Raw genomic sequence first — 22,478 nt, forward strand, 5'->3', positions numbered from 1 at the left:
GAACATTACAGTTGTATTGGTGAGCTTTGCCTTGTCTTATTTTTGCCCTCTATTCAGCATCTATTCAAAAATGGAAATCCATAAATGAAAGTCTGGCAAGTTTCACCAGAACAGTCCTAATTCTAGAGAATGTATACATTATTCTAAAATGTGCTCATGCTGGGGAGATAATTCCAAAAACCGGATAGACTACCAACTTAAGTACTGTCAACTAAATCAAGATCTATGGTCAACCAATCTTTAATGGAATTTTGTTAGGGTGCAAATATTGTTGAAACTATGGTCTTTGATTACCCTAGATTCATTCATTCCTTGGGAAGAGCTCCATTTCCCCCATCTGTCCTTCACTCCCCACACCCCATCCTCCTTTAGATTTGGGATGAAATCAACTGCTTTCTTTATTCATTTCATGCAATCAGTCATATGAATCTCATTAAAATAGGGCTAATTTCCTGAGATGGTGCTTCTGGCATCACAGTATGCAGCTGTTTGAAACTCCCCAAAATATGTTTTTAATTCCTCAGCAAAGAAACCAGCAGATGGGAGGTATTTTCATCTTGGATCATCTCTAATAATTTCACCCGCATTTATCACAATGAGCATCCATTAAAAAAAAAAATCACGGAATGCTCTTTCACTAAGTCAGCATCTGTGAAATTGTGCGTTGCCCTTGTGTGGAGTTGTTGGTTGAATGCCAGCCAGGCTACACAGGGGAGTATGCTCAGAATGCTTGGGTAGATTACTGGGACGGCATGGACGAGCTATGCCAAGTGGCTGCACTTGACATAGGGTGTCCGTATGTTGGATAAAGCAATGATATTGAGAAAACAACCTCTCTGTTTTCATCCCCTCTACTCCACCATCCTCCTTCAGTTCCAGGTTTGATTCTCTGCTTTCAGTCCTAATTGGGTCCTTCATTATTGGGAGGGAACCATGGGCAGCTTTTCAGGATTCCATGCTCCATGGGGTACCATTTTGAAACTTGGCCCCAGTACTGACCTACAATTGTCTTATTCGGCCATTTCTAGGCTTCACTGTCAGCAACCATGACAGGGTAGAGCCTAGCCCTGCCCTAGAGTAGGGTCAGGGGGACTCCCAGTCAACTCCTCCCCATTCTAGGCCTCAAATTGAGATGTGGGGGTGGGGTTCCCAAAGGATGAGGCTTCTAGAGGTCAGGACCAGTAGGGGTTTTAGAGAGCAAAGAAGCTAAAAAAAAAAAAAAACAAAATGGAAGGAGATAAAGGGTAACAGACAGACAGAGGTACCCCCACTCAAGAGAGTAGTAGCGTGACCTAGCAGAAAGAGTAAAATGACCTGGATTCTAATCTAAGCTCTGCCAGTTTTTTTGCTGTGTGACCATGGACAATAATAATAATAATAATAATAGTAATAATAATGGTATTTGTTAAGTGCTTACTATGTGCAAAGCACTGTTCTAAGTACTGGGGGTATACAAGGTGATCAGGTTGTTCCACATGGGGCTCACAATCTTAATCCCCAGTTTACAGATGAGGTAACTAAGGCACAGAGAAGGTAAGTGACTTGCCCAAAGTCACACAGCCAATAAGTGGAGGAGCCAGGATTAGAACTCATGACCTCTGACTCCCAAGCCCGTGCTCTTTCCACTGAGCCACGTTAACTTCTCTGTGCCTCAGTTTCCTTGACTGTAAAATGGGGATTCAGTACCTGTTCTCCCTCCTACTAAGGCTGTGAATCCCATGTGGGACTCTGTCTGACCTGATTAACTTCTATCTACTAAAGTGCTTGGAACAGTGCTTGTCATTCATTCATTCATTCATTCATTCATTCAATCATATTTATTGAGCACTTACTGTTTGCAGAGCATTGTACTAAGCACTTGGGAAGTACACATAGCAAGTATTAAATAAATTATAATAATGATTATAATGACAACATGTACACACTTAAACACGCACAGACACTCTCACAGAGACCATAACTCACAAACACTGAATGACACACAGATATCTTATCTCCCAACCTCCTGACTCTCCCCACTTCAATCTATACTTTACTCTGCTGCCTGGATTATCTTTCTACAGAAACGCTCTGGGCATTTCACCCCTCTCCTCAAAAATTTCCTGTAGTTGCCTATCAACCTTGATATGAAGCAAAAACTCCTCACTATTGGCTTCAAAGCACTCCATCACCTTGCCCCCTCCTACCTCACCTCCTGTCTCTCCTTCTACAGCCTAGCCCGTACCCTCCACTCCTCTGCCACTAATCTCCTCAATGTGCCCCATTCTCACATCCTACCTGTGGCCTGGAATGCCCTCCCTCCTCACATCTGCCAAACTAGCTCTCTTCCCCCCTTCAAAGCCCTACTGAGAGCTCACCTCCTCCAGGAGGCCTTCCAGACTGAGCCCCCCTTTTCCTCTGCTCCTCTTCCCCTCCCCATTGCCCTTACTCCCTCCCTTTGCTCTACCTCCTTCCCTGCCCCTTGGCATATATTTATGCGTATTTATTACTCTATTTATTTTATTAATGATGTGTATATATCTATAATTCTATTTTATCTATTTTGATGCTACCAATGCCTGTCTACTTGTTCTGTTTTGTTGTCTGTCTCCCCCTTCTAGACTGTAAGCCTGTCGTTGGGTAGCAATTATCTCATTCATTAATTCATTCAATCGTACTTACTGAGCGCTTACTGTATGCAGATCACGGTACTAAGTGCTTGGAAAGTACAATTTGGCAACATATAGAGACGGTCCCTACCCAACAACGGGTATGAAATCAGTGATGTGATGCAGACAGGACTGGGAACGGAAGGTGAGGGCAGTGTGACTGGTACATAGTAATAGTGGTAAAATACCATATTAATTATTATTATTATTATGCTGCCCCTTATTGCCCTAACACCCTACCGTCAGATGTGCTGGGAATGTGTCCTATGACTTTCCTCCTTGGTAGCTCTTACAGCAACTTCAGGCCTGGCAGGCCCTTCTTCAGGTTCATTCCCAGCCACAGGAGAAGGGGCCATGGTTACAGCAGTCACTATAGAAAGGTCATCTTCATTATAGGATTTATCATATTCCTGATGAGCAAGGTAACATGTTCCCGCTTTGACCCTAATACTTCAATGCATGCAGCTGATGTGAAATGAGTACTTAGTAGCTTAATAAAAACATAAACTAATCTGATAACAATAAAACATGAAATGCTTCAAAATTCCGTAAATTGCCTCTACCGTATAATTCTCCACCTCAACCCACTGCTGATTTTTGAGGAAGAAATGAAGGATTTTTTGGAAGTAATGCTAGGGGCACAAGCTAAGTAAAAAGAAAAAAAGGAGAAAAAAGGCCAGAACATACTACTGCTGCAGGTACAGGTTTGTGCAATGTGCTTATGCTGGGGAGAAAGTTGAAATAAGGGGTACTGGGGTGCAGAAAACCACTTGGGAGGGTCCATTAGGAGTAAGAAATGTGGTCTCAATTACCCATTTACCTTTCTCTTTTTTTTCTGTTCCACTTACAGTAGACCTACTTCTTATACTTCCTATATGACCTTATATACTTCTTATATGACCACAGTCTTTTAGACTGTGAGCCCACTGTTGGGTAGGGACTGTCTCTATATATTGCCAACTTGTACTTCCCAATCACTTAGTACAGTGCTTTGCACACAGTAAGCGCTCAATAAATACGATTGATTGATTGATATGACCCTGCTTATATACCCTTCCTTGTTTTGGGGTTGCAAAAATTAAGCAAAAGAGGGAGACAATTATGCAAGCAAATATGGGAATTCTTTACCAATTGAAGCTAAATTATTGAACTTTTATTTACGGTGAGGTTGCAGCTCCAGGTCAAATGAATGGAATATTCCAAGACTAGCCATGAATCAAGTACACTTTAAGTGCTTAATGAATACCATTAGAAATTAGAAATAAATAAGAAAAGAAGAACAAAATAACAAACTGTATAGCCACGTAGGCCCCCAAAGCACATCGGTCTCCCACTAAGCTTCCACTTGCAGGTGGTATTCAAAGAAAGCTATTTCTGGGAAGGAGATGAATTTTGGTTACCAGTACACTCTCATTTTAGGCTGCATCACTGGAATTTTTCAGATTGCTTTACATAGAAAGTGTCATGTCATGTCATTGAAGTTAGAAAAGGTAGTAATCTGGTGATAAATATTATGGTTGATGCTTAACCCACCTTAATGCCCTATAATCTAACATATAAAGAGCAATTTCCGGTACTCTACCAGTCTCGGCTGTGGGAGGGAGAGTCAAGCAGAGGCATACCCACTCCATTCCTAGCTTGGGCAGTGGTGAGGGGAAGGCAATCTGCAATAAGTCAAAACTCACCTGGGCTGAGCAGCAGCAGCACGGGAGAGAATCAAGAGTGGAGACTCAGGTTTACTGAATGGAGAAGGCAATGGTAAACTACTTCAGTATTTTTACCAAGAAACCTCTACGGATACACTGCCAGAACGATTGTGGATGGAGGTGGGGAAGTCAGGGAGAGGTGTGTCCATGGAGTCTCTATGGGTCAAAGACAACTTGACAGCATAAGACACCAAGACAGTAAATAAAATGAAAAAAGGAAATAAGAAAAGAAGAAGAAATCAGATTACAAAGAACTGAATGTTGGTGATATTAAGCATTTGCTATGTGGAAAGCACCATGGTTAATATTGGATAATAATAATAGTAACTGTGGTATTTATTAAGTGCTTAATCCATGCCAGGCACTGTACTAAGTGCTGGGGTAGATACAAGGTAGTTGGGTTGGACACAGTCCCTGTCCTCGTGGGGCTCACAGTTTTAATCACCGTTTTATAGATGAAGTAACTGAGGTGCAGAGAAGTGAAATGACTTGCCCAAGGTCACACAGCAGAAAAGTGGAAGAGACGAGATTAGAACCCAGCTCCTGCTGACTCCCAGGCCTATGCTGTATCCACTAGGTCACAACAGTCACTAATGCACATGGAGTTTATAGTCTAAGAAGTCGGAAAATCAGGTAGTTTACAAGTGAGGAAACAGGTCCAGGGAGATTAAATGATTTACCCAGTGTCAAACAGCAGGCCAGGGGCAAGACTGAGCTTGAAACTCAGATCTCCTTAACTTTCAGGCCTTTGCTCCTGCCAATAGGCCACACTTAGCTGAAGTTATAATTGTGATGAAAGGCAGCCAACTATTACTCAATGAAAAGGGATCTGGAGAAAGCACAGGACTGGGAGTCAGAAGACTTGGGTTCAAGTCCCAGTTTCTCCTCTGTCCTGCTGTGACCTTAACTGAGTCACTTTGAGCCTCAGTTTCTTAGTGTGTTAAATGGGGATTCTGGGTTCCATCTGGTACTGGTACTGTGTCTGATCTAATAAGCTCCACTGCTGAGCATGTTGTTGTTGTTGTTTTATGCTGTCGAGCCATGTCTGACCCATAGAGACACCATGGACACATCTCTCCCAGAACACCCCACCACCATCTGCAATTGTTCTGGTAGTGGATTCATAGAGTTTTCTTGGTAAAAATACAGAAGTGATTTACCATTGCCTCCTTCCGAGCAGTAAACCTGAGTCTCCACCCTCAACTCTCTCCCATGTCCCTGCTGCCCAGCACAGGTGAGTTTTGACTTTTAGCAGATTGCCTTCCACTCGCTAGCCACTGCCCAAGCTAGGAATGGAGTGGGTGTGCCTCTGCTTAACTCTCGCTCCCATAGTCGAGACTGGTAGAATACTGGAAACTCTCCAGGTGAGACCATGAGAGGTGGCTGTCTCCCCCTTCTAGACTCTGTCTCCCCCTTCTAGACTGTGAGCCCACTGTTGGGTAGGGACCGTCTCTATATGTTGCCAACTTGTACTTCCCAAGCACTTCGTACAGTGTTCTGCACACAGTAAGCGCTCAATAAATACAATTGAATGAATGAATGAATGGCTGAGCATGTAGTGAGAGCTTAATAAAAAGCAGCTTCAGATTTTGCCATTACATGACACATGCTTTAGAATCTGTTGAAACATTTTTCCTGGAAGACTCAGAGAAAAAATTCTAAATGAAAATGATGTGCACAAAATTGGAATGTTTTAATTCATTCAATGTGAAAATAAATAAAAACCTGTTAATAGAGCAATAATCTTCTCAAGATAGGTTTTATTTAACTGGCCCTCCTAATTTACTAACCCAGATCTCCAGAATTTTTTATTTGATTATAGGAAAAAACCATATCTGCAGAAATAGGACATAAACTCTTCAAGGACTAAAATGCAATATTTCACTGAACCACGCCTTCCAGAATAATAGAGAGCTTTTTTGTTTGTAGAAATGAGTGATGAATTTCAGATTTCAGTGAATTCTATAAAATCTACTGCAATGTAATTTCTTGTTTGTAAAGTGCATTACACAGAGGAATTTGAAATACCACACATTTTACTGCAGAGCCTCTACCTATTGTCCTGGTGAATTTTTAAAAAATTCTGCTATGAGCTCATTCTTTTTTTTTTCCAGTGGTATTTTTTAAGAACTAACTATGTGCCAGCCACTGTACTACATGCTGGGGTAGATAAAAGAGAATCAGGTTGTACACAGCCCATGTCCCACATGGGGCTCACATTTTACAGATGAGGTAACTGAGGCACAGAGAACTTGAGTGACTTGTCCAAGGTGATTTGGCAGACAAGTGATGGAGTCAGGATTAGAATCCAGGTCTTCTGACTCCCAGGCCTGTGCTCTTTCCACTAGGCTACATCATTTCTCATCTTGAACAAGACTAGAAATCCAAGTTAACAAGCAAGTTATGTGAATCACAACATTTAAATTTAAAGAAGGCAGAAACTAATGAGAATGAATGTATTGCCATGATATAAGTAGATCACTTGGTTTTTTCACAACTATGGAAAAAATCAGTGATATTTATTAAGGGGTTACTTTGTGCAGAGCACTGTTCAAAGTGCTGGGGGTAGCACAAGGCAACAGATTTGTAAGACATACTCCCTGCCCATAAGGACTTGCAGTCTAGAGGGAGAGACAGACATTAATATAAATAAATAAATTACAGGTTGGTACATAAAATTTATGGGCTTGGTGTAAATATCAAAATGCTTAAGGGATACACAGCCAGGTACAGAGTCAATGCAAAAGGGAGGCTTCAACAGGAAAGGAAACAATAACACTAACAATTATTATTATTATTATGGCATTTGTTAAGCACTTACTATGTGCCCATCATTCAGTCAATTGTAGTTATTGAGCACTTACTGTGTGCAGAGGATGGCACTAATTGCTTGGGAGAGTACAAAAAATAGACACATCCCCTGCCCATAACAAGTTTACAGTCTCGAGGCACTGGCACTGTATTAAGTGCTGGGTAGATTCAAGCAAATCAGGTTGGATATAGTCTCTCTCCCACATGGGGCTCATAGTCTGAACCCTCATTTCACAGTTGAGGTAACTGAGACACATAGAAATTAAGTGACTTGCCCAAGGTTGCCCAGCAGACAATTAGCAGAGCCAGGCTCTGCACACAGTAAGTGCTCAATAAATATGATTGAATGAATGAATGAATGAATCCGGGCCCTTCTGACTCCCAGGCCTGTGCTTTATCCATGAGGCTACTCCATTTCTCTAAATGTTCTGATGACATCTCTGCAAAAAATAATAATGATGGCATTTATTAAGCGCTTACTATGTGCAAAGCACTGTTCTAAGCACTGGGGAGGTTACAAGGTGATCAGGTTGTCCCACATGAGGCTCACAGTCTTAATCCCCATTTTACAGATGAGGTAACTGAGGCACAGACAAGCTAAGTGACTTGCCCAAAGTCACACAGCTGACATGTGGCAGAGCCAGAATTTGAACCCATGACCTCTGACTCCAAAGCCCATGCTCTTTCCACTGAGCCACACTACTACTCTAAAAAAGAGCCCCAAATGCACAGACAAATGGCACATCAATGTTGATGCAGGGAGCACAATCCTGGTTCATTAGAGCACTTGCTCCCAGAAAAAGGAGTAAACCCAAGAAAGGAAGTCTGTCATTTAGGCAAGATTTCTCAACCTCATTGGCCCTGGAGACTACAGTCAGGGACAGGGGCTTCATCAAATTATCCTTTCTTCCCTCCATTATCAAAATCAAAACTTCAGTTTCTCCTTTCTGTAATTGATTTGAAGATCTGTATCCCTCTGTGGACTGTAAGCTCCTTGAGGACAGAGATCATGTCTACCAACTCTATTGTGTTGTACTCTCTCAAGCACTTAGTCCAATCAATCAATCATATTTATTGAGTGCTTACTGTGTGCAGAGCACTGTACTAAGTGCTTGGAAAGTACAAGTTGGCAACATATAGAGACTGTCCCTACCCAACAGTGGGCTCACAGTCTAGAAGGGGGAGACAGAGAACAAAACAAAACATGTTAACGAAATAAAATAAAAAGAATAGATATGTACAAGTAAAATAAATAAATAAATAGAGTAATAAATGAGTACAAACATATATACATATATTCAGGTGCTGTGGGGAAGGGAAGGAGGCAAGGCGGGGGGGATGGAGAAGGGAAGGAAGGGGAGAGGAAAGAGGGGGCTCAGTCTGGGAAGGCCTCCTGGAGGAGGTGAGCTCTTAGTAGGGCCTTGAAGGGAGGAAGAAAGCTAGCTTGGTGGATTTGTGGAGGGAGGGCATTCCAGGCCAGGGGGATGACGTGGGCCAGGGGTCGATGGCGGGACAGGCGAGAACGAGGCACGGTGAGGAGATTAGTGGCAGAGGAGCAGAGGGTGCGGGCTGGGCTGTAGAAGGAGAGAAGGGAGGTGAGGTAGGAGGGGGCGAGGTGATGGAGAGCCTTGAAGCCGAGGGTGAGGAGTTTCTGCCTGATGCGTAAGTTGATTGGTAGCCACTGGAGATTTTTGAGGAGGGGAATAACATGCTCAGAGCGTTTCTGGACATAGACAATCTAGGCAGTGGCGTGAAGTATGGATTGAAGTGGGGAGAGACAGGAGGATGGGAGATCAGAAAGGAGGCTGATACAGTAGTCCAGACAGGATAGGATGAGAGCTTGAACAAGCAGGGTAGCAGTTTGCATGGAGAGGAAAGGGTGGATCTTGGCAATGTTGCGGAGTTGAGACCGGCAGGTTTTGGTGACGGCTTGGATGTGAGGGGTGAACGAGAGAGCGGAGTCGAGGATGACACCAAGGTTGCGGGCTTGTGAGACGGGAAGGATGGTAGTGCCATCAACAGTGATGGGAAAGTCAGGGAGAGGGCAGGGTTTGGGAGGGAAGACAAGGAGTTCAGTCTTGGACATGTTGAGTTTTAGGTGGCGGGAGACATCCAGATGGAGATGTCCTGAAGGCAGAAGGAGATGCGAGCCTGGAGGGAGGGAGAGAGAGCGGGGGCAGAGATGTAGATTTGGGTGTACAGATCAGCGTACAGATGGTAGTTGAAGCTGTGGGAGCGAATGAGGTCACCAAGGGAGTGAGTGTAGATCAAGAACAGAAGGGGACCAAAAACTGAACCTTGAGGAACCCCTACAGTAAGGGGATGGGAGGGGGAGGAGGAGCCTGAAAAAAGACTGAGAATGAACAACCAGAGAGATAAGAGGAGAACGAGGAGAGGACAGAGTCTGTGAAGCCAAGGTTGGATAGCGTGTTGAGGAGAAGGGGGTGGTCCACAGTGTCGAAGGCAGCTGAGAGGTCGAGGAGGATTAGCATAGAGTATGAGCCGTTGGATTTGGCAAGCAGGAGGTCATTGGTGACCTTTGAGAGGGCAGTTTCCGTGGAATGTAGGGAACGGAAGCCAGATTGGAGGGGGTCAAGGGGAGAGTTGGTGTTGAGGAATTCGAGGCAGCACATGTAGACAACTCGTTCAAGGAGTTTGGAAAGGAATGGTAGGAGGGAGATGGGGCGATAACTAGAAGGTGAGGTTGGGCCAAGAGAGCGTTTTTTAAGGATGGGAGAGACATGGGCATGTTTGAAGGCAGAGGGGAAGGAACCAGTGGAGAGTGAGCGGTTGAAGATGGAAGTTAAGGAGGGGAGAAGGGATGGAGCGAGAGATATCATGAGATGAGAGGGAATGGGGTCAGAAGCACAGGTGACCAGAGTAGCACTTGAGAGGAGGGAGGAGAGCTCCTCTGAGGATACTGCTGGGAAGGATGGGAGAGTCTCTGCACACAGTATGCACTCATTAAATACCATCGACTAGTTGACCAATTGACTGAGGAGGGGTGGGGTGGGGGGTCTTCTTCCTGTAGCAGACTGGAGACTGAAGGGGGGAATCAGGGTTGACTGAAAATTGGATCCCTGGAGAATATTCATTGTCAGCATAGCTCATAGGCAAGAATGATTATTCCTTCCCTGTGGTTTATTTGTGAGTTTTCATGTGACTAAGGAGTACCGCTTTCCTGCAGGTTACACAGAAATTTTCATGATGGAAGGGTGGATCAGCATTTCAGAAGTCTTAGCAGTGACCCTAAGGGGGAGGAGGAGAAGGAGGAGAGAGAGAGATTTTAATATTTATGATTTGTTCGGAAATAAAGCTTGTAGCCTAGGTTTCTTGAGCTTAACCTGTGAGATTCATAGAAGCGGTATACTGTAGTGGAAAGAGCAGAGACCTCACAATCTGTGCTTCAGATCCGTCATTTGTAAAATGAAGATAAAATATCTGTTCACCCTCTCCATTAGACTGTGAGCCCCATGTAGGACAAGAACTATTTCTGACCGGATTCTCTTTTCGCAACCTTATTTCTCAAAACAAAGTGCTTAACAAATACCACAGCTATCATCATCCAAAGTGAATAAAATCCCCCACACAAATGTGAGCCACATAATTTATTCCATTTCTTTTAATGTCTACTAATATCAAAGCCACGTGTCCACCTGTGTATTCATTATGATACATAAAGGGTTTTTTTTTAAAAAAATTAAGGGCAGCTCAGAATTTGTAAGAGTAGGGTTCCTTCACGAGGTGAGAGGAAGGCAGAAACTCCAGATGTTGGGTTTTTCTGACTGCTAAGCAGCAGACAAGGTTCCCTTTAATACAGTGGCTTGGTGAAGACCTGTCTAATTTTTTGCAATAGGTTAAGCATTTTTCTTTATTATCTGCCTCACTAAAGTCTCATCTCCTCAAGCCATTTCTACAAGGTACTAATCTGAAGCAAAACCTCAGTCTCAAACTAAAATGTAATAAAATAGAGTAGGAGCACAAGATTAATGGCCAAAACTATCACTCTGAGTCTTGGAGGGTCCTAGGGATATACAGGTCCCTGTGGTCTGAGAATCCACCTTGAGGTTCAGCTCCTCTTGTGGGCTGGGAAAATGTCTACCAACTCTGGCATTTTGTACTCTCCCAAGCACTTAGTACAGTGTTAGGCGTACAGTAAGTTCTTGATAAATATGCTCAAATGATTGACAAAGTCAAATTGCTTCTTATCATGGCAGGGAGCTGATTCTGAAAATGTACCTTAAAAGAAAATTACAGTCTCAGTTCACCTTTCTTCCTTGAATACAGAAATGAGAACCCAAAATAATAATGATAATAATAATAATAAAAATAATGATAATAAAAATGTGGTACTTAAAGCACTTTGCCATGTGCCAAAAACTGTGGTAGATATAATGCATTCAGATGAGATATAGTCCCTAACCCTTATGGACCTCATGGTCTAAGGTAAAAGGATAATTAGTATCCCATCCCCATTTTATTTGTGAGGAAACTAAGGAAATGAGAATTACAATGAGCCCAAGATCACACAACAGACAAGTGACAGAGTCAAGATTAGAACCTAGGTCTCCTGACTTCTAGGCCTGTTTTCTTTCCACTGGGCCACATTTCTTAACCAGGAAAACAGCTTGGGGTAACATTTTAGACTCTTAACATTTATGTATTTTATTTCTATCCCTATCACTCTAAAGAAGTTGCATATTTTAATTATGCATTCATTTATTCATTCAGCCTTTTAATCCTTGTTAAATGCTTACTATATGGCACACAGTAAGCGCTAATAAATACGATTGAATGAATGAATGAATGAATGAATGAATGAATGGATAAGTGAGGTGACCCGGCAGACAGGTGGTGGTGGCAGGATTGGAACCCACAGGCCCGGGCTCTTTCCACTGAGCCACACTGCTTCAAGATGTTGCCAACATGTACTTCCCAAGCGCTTAGTCCAGTGCTCTGCACACAGTAAGTGCTCAATAAATACGATTGAATGAATGAATGAAAGTCCAAGTTGGCAACATAAAGAGATGGTCCCTACCCAACAGCGGGCTCAGTGGAAAGAGCCCAGGCTTTGGAGTCAGAGGTCATGGGTTCAAATCCCGGCTCAGCCACTTGTCAGCTGTGTAACTTTGGGCAAGTTACTTAACTTCTCCGGGCCTCAGTTCCCTCATCTGTAAAATGGGGATTAAGACTGTGAGCCCCCCGTGGGACAACCTGATCACCTTGTAACTTCCCCAGTGCTTAGAACAGTGCTTTGCACATAGTAAGTGCTTAATAAATGCCATTATTATTATTATTATTATTATTATTATTATTATTATTATTATTAAGATCTGGGGTAGATATGAGATTGGACACAGTCCATGTCCCACTTCGTACTCACAGTCTTAATCCCCATTTTACAGATGAGGTTACTGAGGAACAGAGAAGTTAAGTAACTAGCCCAAGGTCACACAGTAGAAAAGTGTCAAAGGTGGGATTAAAACCCAGGTCCCCTGACTCCCAGGCCCATGCTCCTTCCACTAGGCCATGCCGTTTCCCTATTTTTGTATTACTTCTTGCTTAGTCCTTGTTGCTCCAGCTCCCAATACTGCAAATTTTTTTTTTATCCATCTCTCCATTAGATTGCAAACTCTCTGAGGCTGGGAAATGGTGTCTTGCTTCTGTTCTGTACTCTCAAATCCTCAGTATACTGCTTCACTAGACTGTAAACTCCTCAAAGGCAAGGATCACATCTACCAACTCTATTATATTGTATTTTCCCAAGCTTTTAATCCAGTACGCCGTACGTAGTAAGCGCTCAATAAATAACATAACATTGATTGATTGATTCACACTCATGAGGTGTAAGTAAATTCCTTTGATCAATGAGATGCGGCGTGGCTTAGTGGAAAGAGCATGGGCTTGGGAGTCAGAGGTTGTGGGTTCTAATCCTGGCTCCGCCAACTGTCAGCTAAGTGACTTTGGGCCAGTCACTTCACTTCTCTGTGCCTCAGTTACCTCATCTGTAAAATGGGGATTATGACTGTAAGCCCCCCATGGGACAACCTGATCACCTTGTAACCTCCCCAGTGCTTAGAAAAGTGCTTGGCACATAGTAAGTGCTTAATAAATGCCATTATTATTATTATTATTCTTATATCTGTGCCTCAGTTACTTCATCTGTGAAATGGGGATTAAGATTGTGAGCCCCATGTGGGACAACCTAATTGCCTTGTATCTACCCCAGTGCTTAGAACAGTGCTTGGCACATAGTAAGTGCTTAACAAATACCAACATTATTATTATTAATTGATCAGTTTAGTAAAGAAACCTATGAACTACAATATGTGAGAATATGGTGATTCTTGGCATCTAATACAGCAAATGATAAATCCACTTATTCTGTCCAGGAGTTGAACCCCCCCCCCCCAAAAAAAATATATATATATATACATATATGTCATCATCATCAATCGTATTTATGGAGCGCCTACTGTGTGCAGAGCACTGTACTAAGTGGTGCCTGGGAAGTACAAGTTGGCAACATACAGAGACAGTTCCTACCCAACAGTGGGCTCACAGTCTAAAAGGGGGAGACAGAGAACTGTCTATATATATATATATGTGTATATATATATACATATATATATATGTATATATATATCAGCGCTTAACAAATGCCATCATCATTATCGTTCTCTTTTAGCAAACTTACCAACAGAATCCTCCTTTGTCCCCAAAAGACAGACATCCTAAGTCTGAAATAACAGAGACTAACATGATGACTTGTTTGGAGCAGAGCCAACCAAAGCAGGAGACAATTAAGTGAAACAGATGTGAGGGCTGACGTGGTCCATGCTGCTGTTTTTCTAATTTTCCTTTGGTTTGTTTGTTTGTTTTGGGGGGAGCCACAGGAATAGGCAGGGGGCAGGGCAGATAGGCAGCTGCACCCAACCACACTCCCACTAATACTGTCTTAGTTCCCAACTCCCCTCAGAGAAAAGTACCCTTGGTAGTTGCCACTTTCCTTCCGACCACTGAAGGCCCAGCTCCTGGCATGCACAACGCTCATCAGACCATGGTTGAAAGCTGCTCTCCATTTCCACTGAGAAGAGCACCATGGTAACTGCCATCTTTCCTCCCACCACTGAGGGTTCCTGCTCCCAGCAGGCTCCATGTTTGCTGGGCAATGGATAAAAGCTGCTCTCATGCACCCCTCCATCCCCATCGAGAAAAGCATCATGGTAAACCCAGCCTTCCCTCCCACCACTGAGGGTCCCGGCTTCCACCATTCTCTGTGTCTACTGGGCAGGGATAAAACCTGCTTCCAAGCACACTCACAGCATAAAGTCTACATAAAACTCTGGGAAGACTGGTGGCTATAGGTATATCTTGAACGCTGAGCCCCAAGGAGCCTGAAATTCTGCTCCTCTAGCCATAGCTCCCCACTGGTTTTATTTCCATTTTCTGTATTTGTCCATGCTTTATTTAAATGTTTCCTCATTCCTGATGTATTTGTACCCCACCTCACCTTCTAGTTATCGCCCCATCTCCCTCCTACCATTCCTTTCCAAACTCCTTGAACGAGTCGTCTATATGCTCTGCCCCGAATTCCCCAACGCCAACTCTCTCCTCGACCCCCTCCAATCTGGCTTCCGTCCCCTACATTCCACAGAAACTACCCTCTCAAAGGTCACCAATGACCTCCTGCTTGCCAAATCCAACGGCTCATACTCTATCCTAATCCTCCTTGACCTCTCAGCTGCCTTCGACACTGTGGACCACCCCCTTCTCCTCAACACACTATCCAACCTTGGCTTCACAGACTCTTTCCTCTACTGGTTCTCCTCTTATCTCTCCGGTCATTCATTCTCAGTCTCTATTGCAGGCTCCTCCTCCCCCTCCCATCCTCTTACTGTAGGGGTTCCTCAAGGTTCAGTTCTTGGTCCCCTTCTGTTCTGGATTTACACTCACTCCCTTGATGACCTCATTCACTCTCACAGCTTCAACTACCATCTCTATGCTGATGACACCCAAATCTACATCTCTGCCCCTGCTCTCTTTCCCTCCCTCCAGGCTCGCATCTCCTCCTGCCTTCTGGACATCTCCATCTAGATGTCTGCCCGCCACCTAAAACTCAACATGTCCAAGACTGAACTCCTTGTCTTCCCTCCCAAACCCTGCCCTCTCCCTGACTTTCCCATCACTGTTGACGGCACTACCATCCTTCCCATCTCACAAGCCCGCAACCTTGGTGACATCCTTGACTCCGCTCTCCCGTTCACCCCTCACATCCAAGCCGTCACCAAAACCTGCTGCTCTTAGCTCTGCAACAATGCCTAGATCCACCCTTTCCTCTCCATCCAAACCGCTACCCTGCTCATTCAAGCTCTCATCTTATCCCGTCTGAATTACTGTATCAGCCTTCTCCCTGATCTCCCATCCTCCTGTCTCTCCCCACTTCAATTCATACTTCACGCTGCTGCCCAGATTGTCTTTGTCCAGAAATGCTCTGGGCATGTTACTCCCTTCCTCAAAAATTTACAGTGGCTACCAATCAACATACGCATCAGGCAGAAACTCCTCACCCTCGGCTTCAAGGCACTCCATCACCTCGCCCCCTCCTACCTCACCTCCCTTCTCTCCTTCTACAGCCCAGCCCACACCCTCCGCTCCTCTGCTGCTAATCTCCTCACCGTGCCTCATTCTCGCCATCGACCCCCAGCACACATCATCCACCTGGCCTGGAATGCCCTCCCTCCACACATCCGCCAAGCTAGCTCTCTTCCTCCCTTCAAGGCCCTACTGAGAGCTCTCCTCCTCCAGGAGGCCTTCCCAGACTGAGCTCCCTCCTTCCTCCCCCCCTCCTCCCCCGTCCATCCCCCCGCCTTACCTCCTTCCCTTCCCCACAGCACCTGTATATATGTATACATGTTTGTACGTATTTATTACTCTATTTATTTATTTTACTTGTACATATTTATTCTACTTATTTTATTTTGTTAATTTGTTTTGTTCTCTGTCTCCCCCTTCTAGACTGTGAGCCCACTGTTGGGTAGGGACCGTCTCTATATGTTGCCAATTTGTACTTCCCAAGCGCTTAGTACTGTGCTCTGCACACAGTAAGTGCTCAATAAATATGATTGAATGAATGAATGAATGTCTCCAGTTCTTTCTCCCTATTTAGTCTCTTAGATCCTGAAGGAATGGGAACAGTCTAACAGTTTAACAGTCTAACTGTGTATTTTGTCCTAGTACTTAATATTGTGCTCTGCCCACAGTAAATGCTTGATAAACACCATTTCTTCTACTAAATGATTTCCTCCCTGAGAAGCAGCATGACCTAGTGGAAAGAACAGATGGTTGGGAGTCATAGATACTGGGTTCTGCCACTTGCCTGCTGTGTGACCTTGGACAAGTCACTTAACTTCTCTGTGCCTTGGTTTCTTCATCTGTAGTTTGGAGATTCAGTACACATATTCCTTCCTACCTAGACAGTAAAACATAGGATTGTAGCCAATTTAATTACCTTGTACCTAGTTCACAGCTCAGTACAGTGCTTGGCAAATGGTTAGCACTCAACAAATATCACAGTTACCTTTATTAGAATGGCAAATGACCTCGGCAGCTCTCTATCAACCTGTTGCTTCACTTGTTTCTCCTGCTGCTGTGTTCTTCTAGATTCCAATCCTGCTCTGAGCCTTCCAGCCAGTAATCACCTCAGACAGCTTCCATCCCAATCAGAGAAGTCAGAAATACAATCCAGACTCTTACTGTTGTTTCCCAATTTGTATATATTCTGTTTGGCATCAACAATCAATTAAAACTTCTCTTTCTTGACAAAGAAAACAATTTCTTAATACAATTCACTGTATTTAGAACTATATTCCAAGAAAACAGAAGATAAGAACCCAGAAGTTGATGAAAATTCAAACTATTCTATTTTTATGTTAAGCTATAGGTGATTCATGATCAAGAACACTTCTCTGATGATTCCCCTTCTCAGTGAAAAGATTCCTTTGAAGAAAGCCTGCAAAACAAAAGCTTTGCATAGATGACTCAAAGAGCAAAGACACTCTTTGGGGACAATTTAAATAGTTATGTCATGTTTCTGTTCCATTTCCCACTTCTGTACCTTTCTCTTAGGTTTGGGGCATAGTTTTTGTTATGAGAAATAAGCATAATTTTATTCCTTGGGTTTATGTAGCGCTTACACTCCAGGCATGTCAGAATGCGAAGTCTGAATAGCACCTCAATTGTGCTAATAATAGCTCCGTGATATGGAGGAAATGAGGAATGGTTGCCCCCATCTCAATGATGAACCAGATACCCGAGATAGAATTCAGACTTTCTCTTTCCATGCTCTATGCATCACTGTCTCATAAGTAAAGGAAGCTGGGATCCTTCTACTTATAGAAAGGGACTTCAGCTCCATTGGGTTGTCTGGATTTTATTGTTATCTCCCTTCCAGGCATACCAAGAGAAGAAGTCTCTCAATTTCAAAACTCCATGTCAATTCACATTGCCAATTTAATGATTCAGTGCTCTGGTGCTTTGAAACTGCATTTTCAGGACAGAGCCCTAGTTCCTGTTACCATATAATGCACATAAGATAATGAGGGGTTCAGGAGAGGTTGATGAGGGGTCTCTATAAGGCTGTATCCTATCTTCCCCGGGGTGAGAGGGAACTCCTGAGAAGGGAATTGGAAGGTTTCCGCAGGGAACTAATCCAGTTTGAAAGGTATTTCCAATTTTCTTACTAAGAAGTTCCTTATTTTCTCAGTCCTCCACTATTGTTAGCTTCTCAACCTTGGATCATTCAAATGAGACTATACACTAAAAATTGCAAAGTCCCCAACACCTTTTCTGATGGAAATGTGGGTGACCTCAGAAATGGCATCAAGAGGAGTTTGAAGGCACAGAAAGTTTACTTCTGAAGAGAAGTAGGAAGACTGATCCTACAGTGTGCCTTTAATCAAGCAATCATATTTTTTAGTGCTTACTTTGTTCAGAGCACTGTCCTTGTTGTCTTGAAACATGCCACAACATCGCCAAGATCTGCCCTTTCTTCTCCATCCAAACCACTGTCTTGCTAGTTCAGTCTCTCATCCTATCCCGACTGGGTTACTGCATCAGCCTCCTCTCTGATATCCCATCCTCCTGTCTCTCCCAGCTTCAGTCTACACTTCACTCTGCTGCCCGGATTGCCTTTGTACAGAAACACTCTGGGCATGTCACTCCCCTCCTCAAAAATCTCCACTGGTTGCCTGTCAATCTACGAATCAAGCAAAAACTTCTCACTCTTGGCTTCAAGGCTCTCCATCACCTCGCCCCCTCCTATCTCACCTCCCTTCTCTCCTTCTACAGCCCAGCCTGCACCTACCGCTCCTCTGCTACTAACCTTCTCACTGTGCCTTGTTCTCGCCTTTCCCACTGTAGACCCCCAGCACACATCCTTCCCCAGGCCTGGAATGCCCTCCCTCCGCACATCTGCCAACCTAGCTCCCTTCCTCCCATCAAAGCCCTACTGAGAGCTCACCTTCTCCAGGAGGCCTTCCCAGACTGAGCCCATTTTTTCCTCTCCTCCTCCCCATCCCCCCGCCCTACCTCCTTCCCCTCCCCACAGCACTTATATATATTTGTACAGATTTATTTCTGTATTTATTTTACTTATACATATTTACTACTCTAGTTAATGATGTGCATATAGCTTTAATTTTATGTATTCTGACGGTTTTGACACCTGTCTACATGTTTTGTTTTGTTGTCTGTCTCCCCCTTCTAGACTGTGAGCCCGTTGTTGGGTAGGGACTGTCTCTGTATGTTGCCAACTTGTACTACCCAAGTGCTTAGTCCAGTGCTCTGCACACAGTAAGCGCTCAATAAATACGATTGAATGAATGAATGAATGAATGTATTCTTATGAGATGGGTGTTTACCCTCCATTATCCAGAGAGATCTTCTCTCTTCTGATCGAAGGCTCCCCTCTCCTGGGCAAAGACACCCAGGAATAGGTTTTTCAAATCCAACTGTCGCTTGTCTCAAGCCTTTTTAATTTGCCCATTGGTCTGAATAATCATCTAATAGTCCATGTTTACCCAACTATAATGGCAGTATTCCACAGTCATCAGTGCTTATGCTCTCCTGATGAAAACGATGAAGGCAACTGTTTAAGGATAGAATTAGACTTACCCCAGCAGCACTAGTGTTGAAATGATGATTTTAGTGCATCAGGGCATGAGTGGGAAGTGATATTGTACTTCCCAAGGGCTTAGTATAGTGCTTTGCACACAGTAAGTGCTCAATAAATACGATTGAATAATGAATGAATGAATGAAATATGGGAAAATAGTCATTGGCTTACCATGGATCAGCAAATTAGACAGCAATGGAGTCAGAAGAGAATGGATCTGGGAGTCAGGGCTAATTCTGGCCCTGACACTTGTCTGCTGTGTGGCCTTGTGCAAGTCATTTAACTTTTGGAGGCTCAGTTTCCTCAATTCCTTAAAATGGGCATTTAATATCTGTCCTCCCTCTCCCTTAGATTGTGAGACCCATGTGGCACAGGAAGAAGCAGCGTTGCTCAGTGGAAAGATCACAGGCTTGGGAGTCAGAGGTCATGGGTTCTCATTCTGACTCCACCACTTGTCAGCTGTGTGACTTTGGGCAAGTCACTTAGCTTCTCTGTGCCTCAGTTACCTCATTTGAGGATCAAGACTGTGAACCCCATGTGGGACAACCTGATTACCTTGTATCCCCCACAGTGTTTCAAACAGTGCTTGGCACACAGTAAGCACTTAACAAATGCCATCATTATTATTATTATTATGTCTATCTTGATTATATTGTATTGCAATACATTACAGTGAGTCTCATGATTATTATCATGACTAGTCCAATGTAGATTTGAGTTTTGTAGTCAGAGATCAATCTATCAATAGAATTTGTTTAGTGATCACTGTGTATGGAGCACCACTAAGCACTTTATCATCATCATCATCATCATCATCACCTGTGAGATTGCACAAGAAATGAAAGACATGGTCCTTACCTTCATGGGGTTCACAACCTATTGGTGGAGGTAGGCTAGGATACATCTTTTACAAGAGAAGCAGCATGGCCTAGTGGAAAGAGTATGGGCCAGAGAGCCAGAGGACCTAGGTTCTAGTCCTACCTCTGCCAAATGCTTGCTGTGTGATCTTGGGCAAATCACTTAACTTCTCTGTGCCTTAGTTCTCCCTTTCTCCCTCCTACTTAGACCATGAGCCCCAGGCCGGACAGGGAGTGTTTACCAACCTAATTCATTGTTATATACCCCAGCACTTAGAACAGTGTTTGACACACAGTGCTTAACAAATACCATAAAAAATAGGGGGAGTAGGAAAAAGAAGAAAAATAAAATGGATAGTAGCATTAGTTTGTCAGAAAGAAAACTTGAATAAATCATTGAGTACCATATTTACTCAGAAAATAGCCCTTACTGCGTAATTGTCCCATTAAGATTGCCCTGGTCAGAGGAAGAGTATCAGAAGGGTGAGAATACAAGAATACAGCAAATAGGCAGTTAATTCACTGAGTACCTGTTATATACCATGGAAGTAAGAGATTAATTTTAAAATATCCTCTCACCTTCCCCTTCTTTCCTTCCCCTTCTTTCTCTCCTCCTTCCATTATTTTTAGATTTAATTCTTAAATGAACCACATGATGGCCCCAATTCTGTTTTAATATTAGAAAAAGGATGCAAATAATTGGGGCAAACTTGTAAGTAAGTACAGCTTAAATGTGTTCTCCCCCACTAGACTATAAACTCGTTGTGGGCAGGGGATGTTTACCAATTCTATTGTCTGGTACTTTTCCAAGCGCTGTGCTCTGTGCACAGTAAGCACTCAAGAAATACCACTGATGGATTAAGGTTGTGTTTGAATTGATATGATATTGGATGTTGCCCTCACAACAGCCCTGTGAGGAATGGAAAAGGAGGTACTATCATCCCAATTTTAAAGATGAGGGAAATTGAGGTATAGGGAGTTTAAAGTGACTTTCCTAAAGCCACCGAGCACCCCAGTGTTAGGTATATTTAGAACACAGACCTTCTGACTCCAAGGACTGAGTTCTTTCCACTAAGAAGCAGCATGGTCAAGTGAATAGAGCAGAGGCTGGGGAGTCAAAAGGACCTGGGTTCTTATCCTGGTTCCACCACTTGTGTGTTGTGTGAGCTTTGGCAAGTCACTTCACTTCTCTGTGCCTCAGTTACCTCATCTGTAAAATGTAGGCCTGGGACTGCGTCCAACTTGATTACCTTGTATCTACCCCAGTGCTTAGTACGGTGCTTGGTACATAGTAAGCACTTAACAATTACCACAGTTATTCTTAGCATTATTGTTCTTATTATTAAGTCCAATACTCAAATCAGGTCCTACTCTTTAAGCACCTAACACAGTGCTTTACACCTGGAGGGAATCTCAAAAATTTTGTTGAAAATGATGGTGCGGGTTTGCTTAAGGACATTAGCCCCTTCACCATCAGGATAACTAAACATAAAAATGCTTTCAATAAATCTATCAACACCCCCTTGGCACTTCAGAACATATTTCTATACTCTGTTACCTCCTCCAATCTCTACATCTTGTAAGATCCTTGAGGGCAGGGAAAATCCCGGCTCCTCCACTTGTCTGCTGTGTGACCTTGGGCAAGACATGTCACTTCTCTGGGCCTCAGTTTACGTTTAGCATCTGCAAAATGGAGATTGAGACTGTGCCCCACACGGGACAGGGACTGTGTCCAACCCAATTTGCTTCTATCCACCCCAGCGCTTAGTAAAGTGCCTGGCACAAAGTACTTAATAAATAACAAATTCCATAATTTTTTTTTTCATTTTACTCTACACATGGTAGTTGCTTAATGATTGATTCAAAGTTCCATGTTATTGGGCCTCAAAATCCAGTTCCTGCAGAGTTAGTTAGGGTATAGAACTAATGGAAGTAGGGAGGTGGACTCATCAGTCTCCAGACCCATTATTTTCCTACTTAAATGGCTGCTAATGGTTTAAGAAGAAAAACAGATTATGTGACCCGTTTTGTGTGTTTGTGTTTGTGTGTGTTTGTGTTTGTGTGTGTTTGTGTGTGTGTGTGTGATTAAACTTGTGCCATCCACTAAACGTGTGCAGTCAGATTGGTTTAAGTGGATTATGGTTTTGTCAGTATTAGTTCTGGTGAGTTAGATCTTCAGATCATGCTGGCCTTGATAAATTGGTCAAGCAGCAGCCAGCATTCCTGGACAGATCCTTTAATTCCCTTGGTGGGGTTTTCCCATTTATTCATGGTCCCTTTT

At 43.4% G+C, this 22,478-nt stretch overlaps 1 protein-coding gene and 1 non-coding gene across 3 annotated transcripts in view; one reads left to right on the top strand and one right to left on the bottom strand.

Annotated features, from left to right (window-relative positions):
* The window catches only part of ERBB4 (erb-b2 receptor tyrosine kinase 4), a 1,221,345-nt gene that overhangs the window by 811,707 nt on the left and 387,160 nt on the right, over positions 1 to 22,478 (top strand). The window lies entirely within an intron of this gene.
* Positions 5,599 to 5,736, bottom strand: LOC119931153. The gene has a single exon (XR_005452010.1). It is a non-coding gene; the product is annotated as a small nucleolar RNA SNORA7 (small nucleolar RNA).

This window comes from Tachyglossus aculeatus, chromosome 7 (genome assembly GCF_015852505.1).
Source record: "Tachyglossus aculeatus isolate mTacAcu1 chromosome 7, mTacAcu1.pri, whole genome shotgun sequence".
Lineage (NCBI taxonomy): Eukaryota > Metazoa > Chordata > Mammalia > Monotremata > Tachyglossidae > Tachyglossus > Tachyglossus aculeatus.